The sequence below is a fragment of the Ambystoma mexicanum genome, chromosome 2p, assembly GCF_040938575.1.
Source record: "Ambystoma mexicanum isolate Mex_15411 chromosome 2p, UKY_AmexF1_1, whole genome shotgun sequence".
Taxonomy (NCBI): Eukaryota; Metazoa; Chordata; class Amphibia; order Caudata; family Ambystomatidae; genus Ambystoma; species Ambystoma mexicanum.
Genome location: NC_090923.1, coordinates 1127015733 through 1127039902, shown reverse-complemented (window position 1 = coordinate 1127039902; position 24170 = coordinate 1127015733). Strand labels below are relative to the sequence as shown.

Genomic DNA, 24170 nt, shown 5'->3' with positions numbered 1-24170 from the left:
CCCGCTCTCCTAGATGGTACAGTCGGCCGGCTAAGTGGTCCTCTCTCCTGCATCCCACGGGTGCTGGACCAGTGATGTTGGAGGGGGCTTGCGGACACGCACCACCAAGGCACCATTGTCTGGGCAATAAGAAACGAGGAGCGCCAACTAATCGCAGACAAGGGCGTTGTGCGGGGACCGGGAAGTGCTAACCCCAGACACCGGGATAGAACATTAATAGCCACGGTGTGGAGGTGCTCTCCGTAGGCAGCGAGAAGGCGTTCGCATAGGGAAGCATCCCCAGTGGTTAGACGGTAGCATACTTCTCCTATGAACGCCCAATATTGGAACCTATTGTGATACGAGTCCCCATCCAAATAATAACCAAGACCGCAATTTAGGAGGATCATCGCGGCGGGACAGTACCTACACCATTCCGAAGGATTCAACATAGTTTCCGTGGAACCGCACGATTCGAGGAGCGTCTTCTCCCAGAGTCGGTGTCTGGCTCCCCATAAAGGCGCCCAGCAGAACCGCTTTGTCTACTAGAGGACGCTCACGCTCGCCCAGAAGACGATCCTATCCTGGCGACGCCCAATAACAGAGCATCGTCTGCCTCGCGCGAAGTGTGGGAAGGAGCCAGTGGCCACAGACAGCTCCGGCTCTCGTGACTGTCACTTGAAGGGTACAGGCTTGACACGGAGGGATCCTGATACAGCGAGGAGACGGGGCTCCGCTTCCCCGAGGGGCTGTCGCCATTGCCAGCACGGAACCGTGACAGGTGGGTGCCGGGAGACCACTGGCAGCACCAATGCTCACTATCCTCCCTTCATCGTATCTTCCCATTACTACCACCCCACCCGCCACCCTTCCTCATCTGTTATTCATCCTCACCCCCAATGTTTCCCTAGTCCTCTTTCCCCATGAGCTACCCTCCCAATCTCTCCCCTCTCCATCCATTTTACTTCCGATCTCCAAACTTTTCCTGCCACCCCGTTTTACCTTTTCCCTCACGCCCCTGCACATTCATTATTCCTCCTCATTTCTCAACCTTCCCAACCCGCTATCCCCTTCAGCCACATCTTTCCCAGTCCTCCATCTTTGCTCATCCCAACCCTTTCTACACCATTCTTAGCTACGTCAGAACATCTGTCCTCCGCCATCCTTCCCCATCCTGCCCTTTACCACCTATCCCCATTTCAGAATATACGCTAGTCATTCCCTACCCATACATTACGCCTCTTTCATCCTTAGCTGTCCTCCAGTCTTCTCCATAGCTTTGCCATCCAGTTATCCTTTCACATCACCATCTTCTCTAGCCTGTCCATTGCCATGACCCCTATTCCTCCCCATTCGCTGTCAGCATACTTCTCATTCCCAGATCTTTGCTCATCCTACAGGCGACCCCATTTTTACCAAACTCTTCCTAAACCAATCGTTTTGCAACCCTCATACTTCTGTCGTCTGTTTTCTCATCCTTCGTGTATGTATGTATGTTTGTAAAACATCTTACTAACATACTTAATACTGACCAGAGGTTGTTCAAAAGTGTTGTAGGGAAACGGGGTTCGAGAGAAATGGAACAAGTTAACAAAGTCAAAGGAGGCATAAGTCAAGGTGTACATATTACGCTAGGTTGCTTGTATCACTCATAACCGGTCCCTGAAGTGACTGCAAAGCACTATAATGGAAGATGGTTGTGGCAGGTATTTTAGGACGTGTGGGAATGGGAAGGAAGAGGTAGGGGAGGTCACCCCTCATGATTGCTGTCTGGCTATCATGATGGGAACATTGTCCGCAAAACAACACATATGCAACTCATCAAATGGCAATTTCTGCAAGTAAACTGGAAAAGCAGCTTCTTAAATATGCGCAACTGTTAGATGAACAACGGCAGGGAATCTCAATGGGAAGTACCCTGTGTAAGGGAGTGTCTTATAGTAAGGAAATGTACTCAGGAGAAGGCTTCTTACCCAGGGGTCTTCTAGGTCGGGGGTTGAGGGTTAAGTACCAAGGGTTGAGGTATTCTAGTAGAATGGGGCAAATAAGCAGCTTGCAGGAATGGGAGTACAACATCCACCAAGCTGCCTTTGGTTATATAACTTTTGTAAATCTCTTGGATGCCATCAAAGGGCAGCCAATGCTAAACATACTTACACACTCTCACTAAAGAATGTGGATCTTTGTATTTGGGGGGAGGAGGGGCAACTTTTTAAATGTATACTAAGAGAGGACAGAGTCGGTGCAAGAGAGCTTTATGAACCGACCGTTCATCCAGGGGTTGTCATGGGAATTGACATCACAGGAAGTAACTTTGGAGGTCAAATATTTGTAGCCAGCACACTGGGTGGGACAAATGTTTGGTACTGAGACTCAACCTTGCCCACAATTGAAAACGGATGGATGAAAAGATTTGAATTAATTATAAGTACTGGCAATGCATATGGCAACCATGCTGCCATCATTGTTTACCCCATCTCCCACATTACGGAAGTCAAGCTCTTATCAGTTATGGTCTTGCCCCCACTGGTATGAGCCTAGAACAAACTGCTATGCCATAAGGTCTACGCATGTCCATTTAGCTTCTATTCCTATGCAGAGAGGGGGGGGGGCACAGCCTTGTAATTCCTACTCTTGGTTCCAGGATAAATATGTATTTAGATATGGCTGGTCTCTATCTGTAATGGCTCGGGCAGGCTAAAAAAAATGAGTGTTATGTAAGGCTTCCCATAGCAATATCGGTGCTTCTGATGAATTCAAAACTTTCCATCATCACCTTTTTGTTTTTACCCCACTTTCACCCCCTTGTTATCTTCGTCAGGTATCAACCCTTATTTTAGGACTTTCCTTAAAGAAGTAAACCCACAATATACATCATTTCGATATCATTTGTTAGATACCTCAGCTGGTGGTTGCACTTGCTGCAAAGATCTATGTGCAAACTGCAGGTCAGGATTTTGTGTTCTGAATAACTTGGCAAAGTTTTTTATCCTTCAGAGAGTCACTAAATGTGTAACACTTGGATGACTAACCCAAACAGTGTTGCTAGCGGTCTTAAGCTGCAGTGAAGCATCCTCCAGCCCCTTAGAGTTCACAGGTTGCAGCAACAGACAGCAGCCCATGTTCTGGTTGTTGGAGGGGTTGCGGGGGGGGAGGGCATTAGTGTGTGGCAGAGACAAGCCTCAGAAGTAGGCAAGCTTCCCCATGCCAAATGTACCCCACTCTGGCCAGCCTCGAATTAAGTAACAGGTAGACTCCATACCCAGTCATGGCCTATCCCCACAACCCCCCCACTCCCACCAAATATTGTAGTGTATAATTTAGTTCATTTTTTGTTTAGGCAACAACTGTATCTCAAGTGACCGTGGAATCAGCAAGCTAAATAGCAACAGATCCGCCTGGGATGTTCATGAGACAGAATGCCATCTGATGAGGGTGGATACCCTGAGCATTTTATAATTTTTAGTAATACAATTATGTGGGTAATTCTGTTTCTCAAAGGGAGATCTGGTAATCGGCCCCACCTTTCACAATGCTTCATGTCAAAAACAGTGCACTCGTGTGCCTCTTCTGTGAAACTCTCTTGACATCTGTAGCAATGCAATGGCAGCAGAACAGGTTCAAAGGACACATGTGCATTCCTGACAGCTGTGGACATACAAAGTTCAAACAAGCAATGGTATTCCTTTAATCATTTGCACCTCTGTTCCAAACATAATAACTATATAACCTAGTTAGCCTGGTGGCAAGTTAAAATGTAAAGGGTGGACCGCCAGGGGGCGCTATAAAGACTGGAGGGGGGTCTGTACTTCTGCTCTCTATATGGTAGAGGAGAGGCACAGAGGACCCCAGCCAAAATTCTCTATTATGGTAGCAATGGACGAGCAATCAAGGCCTAGCTTCTCAGGAGGTGATGCAGGCTGGTTCTTAAGTACAGCATAGTCCCCAAGCCCCCACAAAGGAATGTCCACACACTGTATTCGTTAAAACACAGTCTTTATATAATTAAGTTCAAGTTATGAACATAATCGCAATAACTCACTTTGTGCTCAGTAAGTCTACAATGGCAAATATATACAGATTTAAGTGGTACCACAATTATTATTAGATTTCATTAAAGTGCATTATCTGTACTCTGGTTAAATGTCACACACATCACTTAATAAAGGTAACCAACAATAGACAAAGGAGGAAAGCAGTTGGTTAGAATAATTGGCAGACTACTGGCCCCTACCATCTAGACACAGTTCTGTGTGGAGATCCCCCCAGCTTGGCAACCTGTAAAGTAAAGATATATCACAAGCCCAGTCCATATATTGTTCTATAAGTCTTATTTCCTTCTATAAGGTTTCTACCACCCCAATGTACCTGGAATAGCAGAGTTCGACGATGAGTCGTCGACGGATCCTTCTTGAGTGGCTCCCTTTAAAGCAGGAGCCATGGATCGTCAAGATCCCTCGAAGAAAGTGAACTCGGCGTCAAGGCGGCAGCTTCAGTCCCAGCAGTGCTCGTCGATGACGGAGCAAAGACGTCCTGCAAGGAAGAGGTGTGTGGGGCACCTCGATGTCGATAGTTCAAGACTGCAAAGAGATTGTGAAGAACTGTGGCCCAGCAAGGGTGTCGAGTCGTTTGGTGTCTCTACGGTCTTTGGGTGGCGGGAAACCCACCGGCGGATGCTCCTCGGCGCATTGACGGCCTGGCCTTCTCTGGCGGGATAAGGCAGGCGGTGGTGCGGACAAGCGCGTGTGTGAATCAAAAGTCTTAGGCAAAGGAGTGTTCGGCTCCTGTCGTTGGTGGCATGGCATCCAGCGGTCCCCTCTTTCGGGCAACATGGCTTCGACGGGCCTCCAGCATTACAGCAAACTTGCGAACCCTGGTCGACGACGGTGAACGCAATGTCCGGTGCTGGTCTTCGTTCTCCTCGGTGGTCCCAGTCTCCAGTCGGCAGCCTTTCGAGGGTCTGAATTCCAGGGAGCTTCAGCGAAGGTTAGCACTGCTCGATGGTCCCTCGGAGCACAGGAAGAGGGTGCCTAACCAGGTCCTCTCTTGGCAGTCTCTTCAGCTTTCGGATTTCGGCAAAGGGAGACAGCAGTCAACCTTCTTCTTCAGGCTTGTCTTCGAGATTAAGCGTCAGTTTCAACTTCAGCTTCTGAACGTTTTCTAGCAGTGAGCAGCCCCCACATATGCTAGTTGATCTCCCACTCATTCTGCTGGGTCACACTCAGGCAACCAATCACTCAGAAGGGCATTCAGGAGTCAGTCAGCCAATAAGGCATACAGTGCATTCAGGCCATTCTCCTCCCGCTCAGACACTCACAATAAGGAATGTGTATTGGGCAAGTACCCAGCCATTCAACACTACACACTGCATTCATACATGTTTCGGGCAGGGCTGTCTCAGTCATTGTGTCAAACACCAGAAACCGGACATCCACAACAAGAAGTGCATATTGGTCACACACTCCATTCACCCAGAACCCACCCATATGGTGTACCCACAACATAAATTCACTGGGAAGGCTCCAGCCAGTCTGGCCAGGACATCACAACAACACCATATATGGAACTTCCACCCAACAGCCATTCGGGGGAAGGGACAAAGTCAGGGCTTCCCAGGACTTTGGGAAAACAAGGTAACAGGCAATAGAAAGCAAGAGGCCACAGGGGACATCTTGTTTCCTATCAGGAATGAATTGATTCCAATGGCAGGGCCTGGGTACCCCAAAATGGAGGATACTCAGAGCACCTGTCAAATTCAGCATGGAGCTGCCACCAGTCCATACCCTGCTCTGTGGGCCACACACAGGTGTCCAATACATACACTAGTGGCACAGGGTTGTACCCCCACACATGGGTGCCATAAGGGTATCCCATGGGTCTGTTCACTGCCAAAAACAAGGAGAGCTGCACGTCCAGGAGTCCCACATGGACTCCTGGGCAGAAAACAATACAGAACACACATGAAAAAGGACTACAGGACAAGGACAGGGAGGCCCTGTCGCTCCAATGCATTTCCAGCATCACAGGCGTGGACCGTGATGGCTGCGTGAGGTTGCTTCTCCTGCCAGCTACTTTCGCACCGGGGCTTGCTGTCAACCCTCCAGGGCAGTGTTAGCCGCGACCCAACGTTTGTGAGCACCCCCCGCAGTCGAGGAGGGGGGATGATCAGCATTCCCTGTCCCAGGCGAGCCGTAAGAATTAGGACGACGTGGAGGCCACCTTTGGTGACCGGCGGGAGGCCGAGCTGCCTGGGGCATCGAGTGGGAGGCCGCTGTCTACCAGGCTTGTGAAGAGATCGAGGAGAGCTGCGCAGTGTCGGAGCCCCAAGCCTGTGAAGGGCTGGCCCCCTGCAGAGCCCAGCTGGACTAGCCAGGATCTCCAGCGTGAGGAAGGCACGGGATCCTGGGAGAAAATGGAGGTGGAGCTGCAGCAACGCTGCCTGGGCCCAGCAACCCGGCCTCAGTGAGGCAGAGAGAAGAGGTGACGTTGGGGAAGCTGCACCTGATGCCGGCTGACACCAGGTGAGGAGGAGGTGGCACCTGGGGACATTCACCCGTGCATGGAGCGGAGGCTCCCCCACAGCTCCACGCGGGGTGTAGAAGGCGTTGCGGCTGCCCTCCCCTCCTGGTGTCACATCGTAAAGAGACTCTGCGGTCCCGCCAGAACATTCAGGGAGATGCCCGAACACCTGAAGTGGATGGGTGGACTCAAATGGAAAGGACCCGGGCCCAGTGTGGTGAAAATTAATGCCACATATATATATATATATATATATATATATATATATATATATATATATATATATATATATATATATATATATATATATATATATATTATGAAAACGAACAGAGGAGGGGTGGGGGGAATATGAGGGGACTCCTCTAGTAGCCAATAAAACAGGCACTGTGGAGAACTAGGGCATAAAAGAGGCGCAGAACTTCCTGCCCCAGCAAGGGGCCATCACTGCCCTGCTGTAAAGTAAGAGGCCGCCCCCAACACAACTGAGTCCTCGGGCGCCTGAGTCAAGCCAGACTGTGGAGCAGGAGCCTGCCGTGCTGCTGCAACGTCAAGGTGAGGTGGCACAGTATTTTGGGGCTTGGCATCCCTGGATCCGGCAGTGACCACATCGAAAGGCAAAGAACGGCTGGGTGCAGACCGCCTTAGGGGTGCCTGGGATGGTTATGCGCAGGCAAGCAGTCAAACGGGGATTTGAAGGGTGCGAGGAGTGCCAGAGAGACCCGTACCCCCTCAGGCCTAGAGGGGAGTGCAAGGGGGGGCCTCGCAGTAGTACCCCAGGGTACAGAACCTCACAGAGCATCGGCCAAGGTTGAGCTGGAGCAAGAGACCCACCCAGGATATTTGGCCACAGGTGGATACTGTCGTTCGGGCCTACAAGGGACAGGGAACTCCAGTGTGACACGTGCCGGAGCAGAATTAATGGTGCGTGTTGCCTCGCTGTGGTGGGCCGGGGCCCCAGACCAGGTGGATAGTCATTGTTCACCACACTGGAGGAGGACCAGGGGCCGCCTGGGTATAGAGGAGCAGCGCTGACTGGGGTCCTATCACTTCAGCGGTCCTGCAGAAGTCCGGTGGTCCACCACTGGGGGACTTCCTTAACACATACCAAGATGGCCGCAGGAGGGAGTGCACCTGCCCCGGCGCCAACTAGGGACGATTTGAAAGACATCTTCCATGAGATTAAAGCAATCCGGACTGATATCCAGGCATCTGTCTACAACCTCGAGGGCCGTGTGGATAAATTGGAAGACAAGATGGAGGGGATGGAGAACAATCACTTACAGGTAGACCTCCTAGATAAGAAGTAAGAGGCACGCCTGGCAGTCCTGGAGATGAAAAGAAGAAACCCTCTTAAAGCTGGTCGACTTGGAAAACTGAGAACGTCGAAACAACCTGCACGGGAACAACCAGAGTCATCTCTGACCTTGATGCTCGTCTGCAACTGCGAATCCTGCTCGATGACGAAGCTCAGCCGTCTCTGCATCTGAAACCTGCGGCGTCTTCTAGCATCGCCAACCCAGCATCGCCTGCTATCCGCCGCGCCTTTAAATCACAAGCCATGGGCGCTGTCAATTAACACTGCATCACAGCACCCAGCGCCACTGCTCCCCGGCTCGACACCTTTTCAGTGCCATTATTCTTTTTTTATTATTACTCACTCCTTTGTTGTGTTTTGCCATGCCCTCTCCCTACATTAACTTGTCTGTCCCAGCCACCAATAGGCCAGTGACATGATGCATCCGGGAAGCCCAGTTGCGCTTAGGCTTCTGAATACACAGCAGTTTCATCTGTAGTTTTACACTAACATAGTTGTCTGGCAAGGGCTAAACTAATACTATATGCATGGATGCCAACTTGAAGATTTTGTTTGATGGGGGTGAGGAGCACAATCTTAAGGCACAACCTTGACAGAGCCAGAAGTAACCTCACAGGAAAGGGGAGATTTGCCCCACGGAAGTAAGAGGGGCAGTGGCAAATGGTGATTTTTTTAAATTGGAGGGGTGTCAGTGCTTCATACGAACATGTGAAGGCAAGGGAGCCCAAAGCAGAATTTTCTTTTTAAATATTCGGTTAAAATTGTGTATTTGCAGCATGCTGTAAAAAATTGGGTAAACATCTGCAGTTGGAACATTGCAACAGGAGCATTTTCCAACTCACTTTCATGGTGCATTTGCCCACAACATATGCCAATATAAAAACCATTTACATGCTGACTGTGTCCATACAAGTCCTTGGAGGCTGCAGCAATATATGCCAGTATGACCATGTAAGAACATACTACTGTTGGCCTTACCAGTAAAAAATGCTGTGCCACAGTAAGAAAATATGTCCAGGTTGGCTGCACCAATATAAGCAAAGCTAGCCAGGTAATAACACTTCATGTTTCCTTTACCCTTGATGTTTCATGATAAATGCCATACCACAGTAAGAACATATATCCAGAATGTAGGCACACGTATATAATACTCTTAATGCTGCCTTCACCCTTGATGTCCAGTAAAAAAGGCCACGCCACAGTAAAGAAATTTGTCCACCATTGTGGGCCAGTACCATGTAAGAACGCTCATCATCCTGCCTTCACCTTGATACCCTGTAAGAAACACCATGCCATGCGGCAGCAAAGAAATGTGTCCAGACTGACCCCACCAATGTGGGTCAGCACCACATAGGAACACTCATGCTGCTGTCCCGACTAGGACGTTCTAGCCCTCCTTCCTCCCCACCTGAAAAAATGATTTCCAAGTCTTCCGGGTTGAAGTTCCTTCGAGTGAGATAATCCTTCTCCTTCTTATGTGGAGGGAGCCTGCCGCGAGAGGAAGCCACAGTGACCGCTAGGTATAACAGCCTTCCTGTGGCCTCGTTCCCTCGGGCAGACAGGAAAAAGGGAAAAAGCCGGAAGGCAGAAAAAACCCTTTTTGTTTCTGGCCGTAATGATGTTCCGCTCGGAGGAGATAATGTGGTTCAGCAATGGAATGAGATCCGGAGATGGCGGTAATGACCGCAAGGCGGGAGAAGGCTCCAGCAAGGGGGACTTCCAAGGCAGAAGCAGGACTCACAAAGAGGAGGCGAAGAAAAGGTAAGAACAACCGGTCGAAGTGCCGGCAGAGCGAGAGAGAAGCCAACAGAGAGCAGCAAAGCAAGGAGGAAAAGGGGCTCGAAATACACCAGCGTATTCGAGGGAAGTGGCAGGCGGCTGAGAGACAGCCGAAGGAGGAAAACAGCGTCTTACCAAAGGAGAGCGAAATGCTAATCTAAGGGGGTTGCAACGCAACGGTCTCCGGAAGTAAACAGAATATATACTACCAGGCGGCCGCCCAGAGTGCAACAACTAGACCTGCACAGTGAGTGAGGATAGAACGCATTGAAACTAACAACGCACTCTCCCGTGACGAAGTCGCCAATGCGGAAGTAACCCCCATCCAGCTCGGCGGATGACAGCTGCCTTCACCCTTGATGCCCAGTAAAAAATGCCAAGCCACAGTAAGAAAACATGTCTTTGCTTCAAAGACACGTTTTCTTACTTTGACATGCTTGCTGCTCAAATGCACCCTCTCCGATACGAAAGGTTTTATTCAGCATGTTGTCTTTGCCAGTAACTATTATGCAGAAAAACAGGGAATCCCTACTCTCTCTGGAGCAGGGAATTACCAAGTAACAATATCTGGAAGAGAGAACCTAGAGGACATAATTATTTTATAAAGGTATAAAAAAATATGTATTTAAATTGATAGAAGCACAGAATCATGAATCTAAAAAGCAACAATTCAATGCAGGTAAAATCACAACTGTGACAAAGCACAAAGTAGGTAACAGCTCATTCACACCCATTAAACAGGCAATCTATCCTAATCCAATCACAATTCAACATATTTATACAACATACTAAATATAAAATACAAAACATTTCATCTCAACATCAGTAGATGACAATGGTCAACAATGTGTGTGTGTTTTTCTCTGTCTTGGAGTGAGTCTAAGTTGTTGTCCAATGGAGTACAATCACAGGTTCCAAGACTCTAATAGGACCGACCGGTTTCAACGTGTAGCTGTTGTTTCACCACGTCTTCATCAGGGGACTAAAGGACATTCTACAACAACAAATATATATATATCCACGTGACTCATATGTGATCAACCAATTAACACCACCTGCAAATGCCATTTGTAGCAAGGTTGTCTATTCACACACGAGTGCCAAAAACTACCATAGTGAAATCACCACATGCAGCGGCACCGCAGTGACAGGCAGGTGGTCCCACAATAGCTCAGGTGCCCTAACTCGCTGTGCCTTCAGTGAGTCAATGGTGGTACAAAATGGACGGACACCAACACCATATCCTAGTTGTGGTGGAGGGTGAACAGGGAGGAGGATCTATCCTGAAATGCTGGGCAGTATCTTCCTCTGGGTAAATGGAGCCCAAATTGGCATGGAGAGCAGCTAGTGGCACTCAAAATCGCAGCACAATGTGCGCTGTATGTTGCGCAAAACGGCAGACCTGATCCTGGGGAGTGGAAAGATGAATAATTGAAGTGTGCGTATGTGTACGCATATTGAACTTGTGGTAATGCCAAATCAGTGAGAGACAGCAGCAATAGGCAAGCCAATGCAGTCAATATAACTCACTTCAACCCATTTGTGGCCAGGTCTCACTACCGCTGTGATCCTTTGGAGAATGCGCGGCACTGTGGAGGAGTCAAGAATCTAACTAAATGCTCCAAAAAAAACAATTGTGGCAATGTTAAAAACACTTGCTGCTGATTGACCGATGCATAATATCACTAATGAAATTGGAGGGCCACTGTTCATCATAGCCATCGTGGCCGATGCGTGAAAGTGGACGTGGAACTACAGTTAATAAATTGGATTCAAGGGAGCCAGAGGTTTCTAAGATCTAAACAGCACCAAATGGGGCCAACGTGTAAATACAACTAGTAAATTGGATGCAGGAGAGCCAGAGCCAGAGGTTTCAAAGATCTACATAGCAGGACGGCACAGAATGGGGCCCAGAAGGTGGGAAGCAAGCCGAAGGAGCCAAGTGGGTATTTACCTGAGATTATTTGTGGCAGTCTCCAACGCGCTACTAGCGGTATCTGACAGAAGTCCCAAACCAGAAGTGGAACAACCCTGATCTTAAATGCTGCCCAAAAGATCAAATGCCCAATGACTTTGTGCATGTGGGCAGGGCCATCACCATGGGTAGCCTCTGCAGCGAGAATAGATGCGGAGCGTGTCTTAAAAGGCACAGAACGAGTTCCAATTGAAAAGTGGGAATGCGACTGTGCATATAGAAACAAGCATTGGAAATGGTAAAGAATGTATTGTGTGATGTATTTGCGTGCTCACGCTACGTGGTGCTGGATCCACAGATAATGTGGCTGCACCAAAGAAACAGAATGACTAGAAAAACAGTGAATATGTTGGTGCACAGGGGCGGTGCCTATAAATGATGGAGGCTAAGTCAGATGAAAAATTCACAATGTGAGGTGCACAGAGTGGGTCGGGATGGAGATTCACGCTAGCACACCAACTCGTTGTAATGGCACAGGCCAAGGTACTGCTTGTGAGCCAGCTGGTAAGGTACTTCAGGAGTGGCAACCAGTGTCATGGGACTGCGGCAAGTCATGGGCAAATAACCCTGGAGCAAAATAAGCCCTCATGATTTGAAGTCCCATTGCTCCGTGGAATTGAGCACTCTCTCAAAAGTTTTAAAGTTAAATATCCATAACTAATCTTTATGGGATAGTTTATTGGCTTCCTGAATGCTATTGAAAACGTAGATTTTTTTTCTATACAGAACCAGGCAAGATCTTCCAAGAAGGGCCCCATTTCCAGGTAGTGTAGAAGCAATAGAGCATTTAAAGTTCCGTTAAGGATTTTGGACTGATGTTCATTGATCCTGAGGTGAACCTCCTTCGAAGTCTTCCCAATGTGTAGCTTTTTGCAGGGACATTGTATGGCATAAATTACATTCTTGCTTTTGCAAGTGGTAAATGTGCGTAAATTCCAAGACCTGCCTTCATGATTGAAGCTTAGTGTCTTTCTGGAATATTTACATGCCACGCATGAAATGCATGGATAATGGCCCACTACCGGGGTCAAGTGTACATTCTGCGTGATCATTCGTTTGGGCGGTATACGACTGGCTCTGGTCAGTCTTTCTTTTAAAAGTTAGCTTTTTTTAATGCAAATAGTGGTTTATCCAATTTCACATCTGATGTGTTCAGGATTTTCCATTTCTTTAGAATGGACCCTTTGATGGCTTCACTATGTTGACAAAAAGCGGAAGCACAGACTAGACGATCGCCTGAGTCGAATTTCGTTTTTGGGATATGATATGCTATGATAAGGCATTTATAACGTGCCTATGCACAAGTGTTTCAAGGCACGACGAGGCAAGTGAGGGGAAACAGAGGGAAGACAGACAACGATCCTACTAGGCCAGGTGTCCATCAGATCGCGCAAGTGCATGCGTAGGGGGAAAGTGCGGGGGAAGGGGAAGGACAGTGCAGTACATGGAATAGAATAAATAACAATAACAGCAGGTGGCACGTGCAGGGGTGAAGGGTAAGTGCAGTCATCAGGTGTCAAGTGCTGGTAGTGGGCTTGTAGCGATACAGAAAACAGTCCCCAAGTGCGGGGGTTGCCAGGAAGCCAGTGCAGGTGTGCGACTGGCGGGGGAGGGGACCTGGGCCCGAGATCAGAGGGTGACCAGGTAACCAGTGCAGTTTCAGTTTCAGCCAGGAAATCAGCAGGGGAGAGGAGGAGAAAAAGCAGAAGCAAAGAGAAAGGTTTTGAGGTGCTTCCGGAACCGGAGATGGTTCTCCTTAAGTTTCAAGGGGGCAGGGAGGCTGTTTCAGAAGGAGGCCCCAGCCGAAGAGAGAGATCTACCACCACTCAGTAGACTATCTTGGTTAGTGAATCTCACTCTCTTCCTGCAACGTTTGAATAGTTTTTTCGGGTAACCCTGTTCTAGCAATCTAGTTTGTAAGATGTCTGCATTTATATTGAATCTCGAAGTGTCAGTGCAGTTAACAGCGTAATAGTAAAAAAATCCCATAAGGTAGGTTCTCGAGAAGACTTTGGGGTGCAGACTTTCAAAATGTATGGTGGTGTGCTTTTCGGTTGCTTTTCTAAACAATTATACCTGAAGGTGGCTTGTGTCATTAAAATTGGATAAATCCAAGAATGGAATTCTTGTGGCAGAATATTCATTTGTGAAGCGCAGTTTGGGGTCCACCAAATTAAGCCAACCCATAAAGGATCTCAAAGACCCCACGTTCCCTTCCCAAATGAGGAGAATATCGTCAATATATCGATGATAGAATGTAATGGATTGAAAAAACTGATTGCCATTATTCAGAACATATTGTTCTTCAATATAAATGATGGCCAGATCAGGGGGGCGAAAGAACACCCCATTGCTGTTCCCAAGAGGATATATGTATCTTTGAACTTAAAAAGCTATTGGTGAGAACCAATGAAGCACAGGGAATCAAAAATTCTCGTGGAACCTTATGGGATATAGGACACCTGTTCAACATAATCTCAAGGCTTTGGACTTCTTTGTCTTGCGGGATGTTGGGGTACAAAGCCTCAATGTCCAATGTTACCAAAATATGTGAGGACGAGTCATTGGCAAGGGTTTGATGAAAAAAATCTATGGATTGGGAGAGTGGCTTGAGGATTGACCCACATCATGATACAATAGGACCTTCTGAAGGGTGGCAAATGTCCTTAGGAATTTTAGGAATCTTGTAAAAAAGCGGGGTGCGCTCTTCTGACTGATTGATAAAGTCAAATTCTTTTTGTGACAGAGCCTTCCTCCATTGCCTTCTCACTTAGAGTTTGAATTGTTTTCTTTATGTCCGCAGATGGATCACCGGCTATCTTCTGATAGTGGCCTGGCATATCCAACAGTCTGTTGGTCCCTTGATCATATGATTTGGCATCCATAGCTACAATCCCTCCACCCTTGTCAGCAGCCTTAATGACTATGAACTGGTCCTTTGCCAAAGTATTGATCGCCTGAAACTCAGCCACGGTTAGATTGGGGTGGAAAGAGTGATGGTGATCATTGATAATTTTGTCAAGTTCCACAAGTACCGTTTTTTTCAAAAGTTAAAATTTCAGCAGGTACATCTGAAGTATTTGGAATGAACGACGACTGTACATGTTAGCCTGCGAAATGCTCTTCTGAGTTGATCTCTTTATTAGCAAAGAAGAACTTAAGTCTTATTTTGGGCAAGAAATGTTTAATTTCAGGGGTGAGAAGAAGGGCACTAGGAGTTTGCGTGGGCACAAAGGACAACCCATGTTATAAAATGGACATTTCAACCATTTTCAGTTCATGTGCTGAGAGTGAAAACTGGAGAGGTGTATTTACCACTGGAATGCTCGAAGTTGGTATTCTGTAGTTGCACATTCTGCATATGCATGTTGTGTATTGCCGGACCTTGCTGGAAATTTCTGCGGCCTCAACAGCCGCCCCTTCCTCGAAAAGGTTGCCCTCCTGATTCAAAACTGGGGCCAGCTTGGTTATTAGCCCCATCATTCCCTGAGTTACTGGATGAAGTGTCTGATGATTCTGTATCAATTTAAATAAATATTTTTGATACCTTTTATAAAAAAAACAAGTATGTCCTCTGGATAGTGTCTTTTCACGTAACCCCTGTGTAAAATGCCATGCCACAGTAAGAAAACATGCCATGGCATCCAGAACACTAACAGTGCATTTTCACTCACATGCTTACTTATGCAGATACTCTCTCCTTCGCATTCATGCACTCTTTTGAAATAAACTTGTGCAGTGTGTTTTGGTGAGCCTGAGACTGCCCAGGAATCTTACTCAGGCTGTTTTCTGTTTCCAAGAGTCTTTCTACCATTGCCTTGCTAGTGCAACACTAGCTGAGCGCGCGGTGCGCGCAGTGTGTTTTGGTGTTTGGATGTGATGGCTGTGAGGATGTCCAATGCTGAACACTCGCTCCCAGAAAACCGGCTTCATAATGCCGGACCATGAGCGGTGCGGCCCCTTCACCCACAGGCCAGACTTCAATCGCGGCGCTGGAACTCTGTGTCATCCAAAAAACATCCAAACGCCACTTTGGGATCCTTCGAGACTAACCAAGTAAGTGCCATCATTATGGATCCGGAACTTGCTCACTCGTCTGGGCTAGGGCTAGGGCTTGGGAACGCTTGTGCACCCAACCCCATGCAATACACAAGACCCCCCCAACATCAACAACAGCCACCCTCAAGCACTGCCTGCTAGCTCGATATTACATCCTGACCGGTTGCGGCTCCTTGCCGCCTGTCGAGCTGTCTCGCAGTCCTGTGTGCGGCCGGTGTGCCCCTGGAGGGCGTGCCCATGACCGCCGGCATGTGTGGTGGTGGACTCTGTGTAGAGCCGATTGCTCTCTCTCCTGTCGCTGGTTGCCGGGGCAAGTGTGCGTGAGTTGATCTGCTCCATCGCTCAGGGAGATGAAATCGGCGGAAGCGAACAATCAAAGGGGGAACAATTGAAGGGCGAGGGGGCTTAGGGACTCTGTTGCGCACACGATGAGATGGCCGCTCTCGTGTGAGCTCCTGAGGCATTCCGGCCTGTGGCAAATACAGCTCTCTTGAAATAATCCGGTTTTGCTCGCAAACTGGAGGTAATATTTCCCAGATCATCAGGAGCAAGGAGGAGGGGCAGCAGGCGGGAAGTGCAGGCGGACCGCCAAGGCCCTGGGCCCATCAACACCCGGCAGTGCCCATAATATTCACCCCCACCCACACTAATTTAAGATAGGAAGACAATCTGACCATGTCGGATTACAGTAAAAACCTCTCCAGAATCAAGACAATGATACCGCTGAGGCTGAGGCCCATGACAAGCCCATGAGTGCAGGAAAGACACATCAAGGGTACGGCCACCGGTGGGGAGAAAGCACTGTCGACAACAAGGGAAGTAAGAACATTATAAAGGCTGCAGGCACTGCACGCTTCCCTGCCGCCACGCCACAGCTGCCTCATACAGATCTGTGACCCAATCATGGAACATAAGGGCTGACCCCTGATACTAAAGCCATAAGAGACCCAAAACTGCACCGGCAACTCTCACAACCTAATATACCATAAGGTTTGAAGGGACTTCAGCAGTAACAACTCTCACAGAGAAAAAAGTGTCACTCCAATACAACGTAGCACAAGACCTGGCACACACACTGAAGTGCAGGGGGTCTACATCACAGCATTGACCCAGCGACAACAGCAGTTACTCAAACATACGGTCACAATCCTGCTCGCCTGCCACCGAGCACCGCTACATGCGCCTCTGCCTTTATTTCCTTTCTTTACCGCTGCAGTTTTGGACTAATCTAATTGCATGTTCCATTCTGGCTTTTGGGTTAAGCCAGCAGATGCATTCTGGGACATGTATGCTGTCCAAAAGGCAGAGACCTGGAAGAGGCATACTAAATACATTTGTTTGCAGCAAGCTACTAAGAGCTGCAGAGGGCCTGATTGCATTCACCCGTTCCAAGCTACTGCAGGCTAGGCTGCAGAGAGCTGGAGAGCACTTGATTAGAATCCACTGCTGCTACTGCTGCAGGCTACTGAAGCCAGGGCTGGACCTAATTGAACGCAGCTGCCAGAGTCTGCAATCAGCTTCACCCTGCTGGCCTGCTGGCTGGGAGGGCCTTTATAAGCTTACTCTGAACAGAAGCAGTTGTCAGTCAACTGCTTTCTCTGGGAGTTCGTGCTGGTGCTCCTGTTACCAGTTTTTGACCTTTCCTGGAAATCCTCTTTTGGCCTTTTGATTATTTTGCTGTTGATGCTTGCAGCTCCCTCTCCATTCTGCTGCAGCCTTTTGCCCTGCTCCTCTGGGCTCCCACCTGACGGCTCTGCCGCACTCTGCTACCTTTCCGCCCTGCTCCTTTGGGCTCCCTCCTGATGGCTCTGCCGCACTCCGCTGCCTTCCACCCTGCTCCTCTGGGCTCCCGCCTGACGGCTTTGCTGCACTCCGCTGCCTTCTGCCCTTCTCTGGGCTTCCCTACCTGGCAGCCGTGCCACACTCCTCTGCCTTCTGCCCCTTCTGCCCTGTTCCTCTGGGCTCCCTGCCTTGCTTCCTGCCTGTTCCAACTTCTGATATACTATCCTGTCCTGTACCTGGTTATTTCTTTCAACACTGCTTTCTACTTGTATACATCCTGGTCCACTGTGGTGTCTCGACTTGAATCCATTTTACAGTGTGACCCTGGGTTGGTCTCCGTTCAGATCAGATAAGGGAAGACTTCTGTTGCCTTCACGCAGTCCGTTGAAGTTGTACCTGCCTCAGTATATGGTCTTTCAGCTTTCCTTAATCCCTGGAGACCCCTTATCATATTCCAGTACACCCTTATTTCTGATGAATCCGTGTTTCCCAGTGTACTTGCTTGTCTTTGCCTTTTCTCTGTCTCTTTGTTTACAGCCTGCTCCTGCAGTTCCTGTGAATTCCTGTTTCAACTAACAGCTTGGTATGTACCTTTAATCTGTTATTTGCTAGCATTGTCTCCGGAATCTCCCTTAAAACTACTTGCATACAGGGAGCGATAGCCTCTGCCCTGTGCTCTCCACCTAGACTTCTGAGACATACCCTCTCAGCAGGACAGGGTAACTGGAGATGCCCATACCTGACAAATTCTTTTTTTAAAAACAAATTTTAGTTACACTCCCAGGACAAGTCATAGGTAACGGATACGAGGAGATCATCAAGAGAAACGCAGCCACGCCCTGATACCACTGGGCACAGATACACCCGAACCACCATTGAGGTAGTTTGCGGGCAACTTGCGCTGTCAGGGAAATAGCCTACTGTGTTGCATTAAGGGCTAACAGACGCTCCGTTTTGACCCACTTCTCCTCATAAGCCCTCACAAGGCACTGGAGGGGGGAAAATAATCGATAAGTGAAAGAACTCGTATACAATGTAGGGATCGTTAACCACAAACTCATACTGACTGGATGAGAGCTGCACCCCTCCTGGCCACGACCCCAGTCACAACAAGCATTGGCACAATCTTGATATTATCAACAAGCACTAAGCACAGAGCAATGGACCAGAACAGAAAGGAGCAGGTGCAATAACAAACCCAGACTAACCGAAGGACGATGCCCAAGGGCCTAGGGCCAAAGAAAGGGAAAGGAACCATAGACAAATAAACTATAACGGCAAGAAAAGGTGCTCATACCACTATGTCCACAGAATCAACAGCGCAAGAACAAATAGCCACCCAACCAGTCGCAATGGACCCACAGGCAGTTTTTTCGGCCATGCAACAGGGGTTCACATCCCTAAACGAGAAATTGGATGGGATAACAGCCAACGTTGCCTCAATTAAGTCACAACTAGACAAGACCACAAGTCGAATCACGGAAGCCGAGACCCGAATCAGCACTACGGAAGACGCACTGGAAGTGTTAAAAAACACAGTGACAACAATGGCTAAAGAATTGGGCACAATCAAAATAAAATGCGAAGATTTGGAAGACAGATCCCGATGGAACAACATACGCATGATAGGTATGCCAGAGGAAGCACTGAAAGGACCCATGGAAGAGGCGGTGGAGAAACTGCTACGAGACCTTCTGGGGGACCACGGTTGGGCTCCCATGTTCATTGTGGAGCGGGCACATAGATCACTGGCTCCGCACCCCAAGCCAGGAGCCTACCTGAGACCAATTATAGCACGCTTGATGAACTATAGAGACAGAGACTTGATACTGAAAGCAGCTAGGGAAAAGCAAGAACTGAGATGGGAAACCAACGTTATCCGCATATTTCCTTATTACATGCTGGCCGTGCAACAGGAAAGACGCTCATTCACAGGGGTCAAGAAGCTACTGCGAGAACGTCGTATTCCATACGCAATGGTCTACCCAGCCAGGTTAAGGCTGCAAAATCAAAATAAAACCTACTTCTTCACATTTCCTGAGGAAGCGGGAAATTTTGTGGAAGCCAACATCCCATTGCCAACTCGCCAACCAACAAACGAGGAAGACTCCTGAAAGCACAAGAACTCGCAACTAAAAGCAAGATGAGCAAACAATGAGGAGGGGGCTAGGGTTCCCCTATGTGGGTGCTTAACAGACATTAACATCCCAAGATTAAACTATAGATACCAACAATTGATGCACTCACACCATCCACCATGTGTTTGAGCAAACAATTAAATGGAACCGGACAGGACGGAAAAAGAAAAGTAAACACCATGGCCTGACTGTTTCAGCAGAACCCCCCTGTTGCAGGTGCACACCAAGTTATGAGTGGGAATAGGGAGGGACCTGGGGGCATAGTTAAAGTTCAGGTAACTATGAGGGAGGGGAGGGGGACCGGGACAAGTTTGTTGGAGTATTTGTTGGGGGAGTGGGGAGTTCTAATAGAAAGCACACAGATACAGACATATTAATGGCAAGGAAGAAACATGTTAACTGTCATCATATGAACCAGCGAGACGATGGCTAAGTCAAGTAATGAGGATATCAAAATGTTTAGCTGGAATGTTCGGGGACTGGGATCCCAAATAAAAAGGAAAATCATGGTATATATTAATAGGCTAGGCCCTAAGATTGTATTTCTGCAGGAGACATACCTATTACAACACCAAGCCGAAAAACTAGTCCCTAATTGGGGCCCACATCACTATTGCACATCGTATTCTAGCCGAGCTAGAGGAGTGATTACCCTGATACATAAATCCATACCTTTTACAGGTCTGAATGTGACCCGGAGGGCAGGTACGTCATAGTACACGGCACCCTCCAAGGTAGAGAGGTGTTATTACTCCATATATATGGCCCTAATGTAGACAATCCCGGTTTCTACTCCACATTGTTTGGGAAACTAGCGAAATTCCCCATGGCTCAGATGATATGCGGCAGAGATATAAACACCATCCTTGACACGTGTCTAGACCGCACATCAGATCATCCAAGAGCACTGACCAAGGCAGCCCAAATGATAATCACCCATATGACTGACCTAAACCTTAGAGATGCATGGCGCTCCTTAAATAGAGCTAAACGGGCGTACACATTCTACTCGTCGGTGCATGATATTCCAGGATAGATATATGGCTGGTATCTCATGAGCCACTGGGCTGGATCACTAATACATATATTCATCCAAGGACATATTCGGATCATTCGCCTATCCAGGTAACACTACAAATTCCAGAAATTAAACTGAACAGACCCCCTTGGAGATTTAAACCTGCAGCATTACACGACCAGGTTTACAAAAAGTCACTGGCCCAACATATCCAGGAATACTTTGAAATCAACGAAGGCTCAGTGACTACCCATGCAACAATGGCAGGTATTTAAAGTCTGCATCAGAGGCACTGCAATGTCCATGGAATTCGGGGTCTTGAAAGACATCCACAGAGACCTGGCGAGACGCGAAGCAGACATTTCCTGAAAGCAAAATCTGTACGCACAAACACCATCTGCACAACTGGGGTTAGATATTAAGACCAAGTTAGGCGAATACAGGGAGGCAGCTGATCGGGAGGTACGCTACTTTGACAGGCCTCCAGCGGCTAGGCGGTATGGGGAAAGTGAGCGCCCAGGTAGACTATTGGCCAGAATGGTACGAGGGGAGCATGGCCCGACAACTATTCTATGCATAACACAAAACAATAGAACCGTGAGCCCGGACAGACACGAGATCGAGGAAGCTTTCTATGGCTTCTACAAACATCTATACTCCCCACAGAGTAATGCCAATGATGCAGAAATAGACCAATACCTATCACAAATTCCAATGACACTGTTAACAGACGCCACTAAAGAAGCTTTTGAGACTCCGATCACCGAAGTGGAGATATCGAAAGCCATTAAAACATTACCTAATGGAAAAGAAACCACTAGAGAAGCAGTCATAACGTTACTGCTAAAGCCAGGGAAGCCCACTGAAGACTGTGGCTCTTACAGACCGCTATCATTGATAAACACTGACGTTCTTTGCGAAGATCCTGACCACTCGGCTAACCCCATTAATGCCATATATGGGCCATGAGGACCAAGCGGGATTCATAATGGGCAGATCCACAGCAACAAATAGCAGACGCTGCCATACAATTCTAATGGCAGTACCAAAGGGATTACAAGGGGTGGCAGTTTCATTAGATATGCAAAAGGCGTTTGACACGTTATACTGCCCGTTCCTATTTAGGGTCCTGCTAAACTATGGGTTTTGCCCTAACTTCGTTAAATGCATCCAGATACTTTACAAACACCCCTACGCTAGGTTCACTATCAATGGTACATTATCTGACCTATTAGAGCTGCTGGAGGGAACACGGCAGGGCTGCCCACTGTCCCCCTACCTATTTGCTCTGGTGATAGAGCCCCTTGCGGACATATTAAGAACCCTATACACCAGCTACGGATTGCGGCTTGAGGGCAAAGTAGAGATTATCACACTCTATGCAGACGATATCCTATTATATTTAAAAAACAAGGAAAATACACTCGGCAAGGTCTTATCAGCGGTCAAAACGTTTGGCGAATACTGTGGCCTGAAACTTAACACAAAAAAATCTGAAATGTTCACACTCACGGAGGCGACGGTTAAACCAACTGAACTACGTGGCCTCATATGGAGTCCGGTACACATCAAATACCTGGGGGTGTACGTTGCCAGGACACGACCACTGTTCAGAGCACTGAATTATGATGCCCTCGCAGAAGCCCTATACGCCAAGATGGCATGCTGGAATGCCCTACCTATATCAATGATGGGAAGAATTGCCCTACTAAAAATGATAATTCTCCCTAAACTCTTTTACATATTTAGCACGGTACCGGTCTGGCCGGGAAGGACATTATTTGCAAAACTGGGGAGAGCTTGCACTGCATTTACGTGGGGGAGTCATCCCAGATTGAGGTGGAGGGTACTCACTGATCAATATCAACAGGGAGGCTTAACGGCACCAGAGTTGGAACTCTACTATCTGGCGGCACAGGTACACTACGCCTCCCAATGGGAGACAGATTTCCTTAACCCCAAGGGATCATTACATGAACCCCCCTTACCAAAATCTACCATTCTACATTCTACTTCATGGCCTGACGACGTCCCGCCCAAAACGGTATAATACTATCGACCCCACAGTGGTTACAACCACAGCATGGGCCAGGATCACTGACATATATGGTACAGAAACGCTATATCATCCGAGCATGCCAATTTGGGGCGCTCATTACATACCTCCTACCCTGGATAAAGAAGCAGCCATGCAGAGAGAGAATAGTGCAATGGGGACAATTATTTCAAGATAAACGCTTTGTGACATGGGATGCCCTCAAAGAAACAGTGGGAGATATGCCAAAACATAAGATGCTCTACATGCGATCCACAATTTCCAGCAGAGCCAGTGATAAATCTGGGACTGGGTTATATGTTTACGGCAGGGCAGGGGAAAGTATCGGCATCCACACTATATAGGACCATTATCCTGACCCGCCTACCAGTGACACAGTGCCAAAACCCAGTGAGAGCAAGACCTGGGACACCCGATCAGTGATAACCAATGGACACAAATATGTACACTAACCAAACACATGTCATTTAATGAGAAATATAAGCTGATCCACTATAAGATCGTTCACAGGACACACTACACCCCAGCCAAACTCAAACAAATATACCACACAACAGAAGGCGTATGCCCTAGATGTCACAGCGCGGATGCTGATGCTTTCCATATGTTTTGGTCCTGTGTGAAACTAAAAGAATATTGGGAGGGAATCTGCAAAACACCGGACAACATGGCCGAACATCCTATTGAATGGTCCCCGATGCTGTGTTTACTAGGTGCCACAGGAAAAATGAACCCTACGTGGCGGAAATTACTGAATGTGAGTCTAGTACTAGCTAAAAGAGCAATACTCCTGAAATGGAACAGATCCACAGCAGGAGCCCACCCACGAAGGATGATTGGGACAGAAACATGATATGGGCAAACAATAATGAAGAATTATACATAGACGTGCTACATGCAGCTACCAGACCAAGGAATATATGGGCCAGATATAAGCAATATTTAGCTGACATAGCTGAAGATGAAGACACACTGTGACATGCTTTGACACAAGATAGTTTTGTATAAATTATGTGTATGCCATATTCTAGATGTGTGATGTACCTCTGTGCAACAAAAAACAAAGTTTAAAAATAAAAAGGGGTGGGGTGGTCTTTTGCGGCGAACATACCGCCACTGAGGATTCTGGCATGGCGTGCTCAGACAAAGTTGAGACCACACGCTGACAACGGGGGTCTGCAGACGCACCCACCTTGCTCAGAGAATTCTGAAACATCCTTAACTGACAGACCTGATGGATGTGCAATAGAAGAGAGTCCTCCTACGCTCTCTGGCCTTCCTCCTAATGCTTGTGACACACCCCCTGCAAACGAAGACAAAGTCTTCTGTCATGCCTCTCATCGCACTCTCGTGGACAATGGCAGCTGGGAGAATAAAAGTGATGATAGTAATAGAAGAAACTCTTTGGTCGTGGTCAACAAAATACTATATGACCTGTCGCAAATAAATAAACCCTGTAATTTTGCCAGTAAAGATGGCGGTGCGGACTTGAGTGCTCAACCAACGCTAATGGAAGCTGCTGTAAGCATCGCTGATGCCTTGAGAGA

At 47.9% G+C, this 24170-nt stretch overlaps 1 protein-coding gene across 2 annotated transcripts in view; it reads left to right on the top strand.

Moving 5' to 3' along the window:
- Positions 1–18: 18 nt before the first annotated feature.
- The window catches only part of GNG3 (G protein subunit gamma 3), a 99756-nt gene continuing 75604 nt past the window's right edge, over positions 19–24170 (top strand). The window contains exon 1 of one of the 2 annotated variants that reach the window (XM_069645172.1): positions 19–760. The gene's annotated coding sequence lies outside the window, so the exon portion shown is untranslated. The remainder of the gene's footprint in view (positions 761–24170) is intronic. The other variant, XM_069645173.1, reaches the window with a different exon arrangement.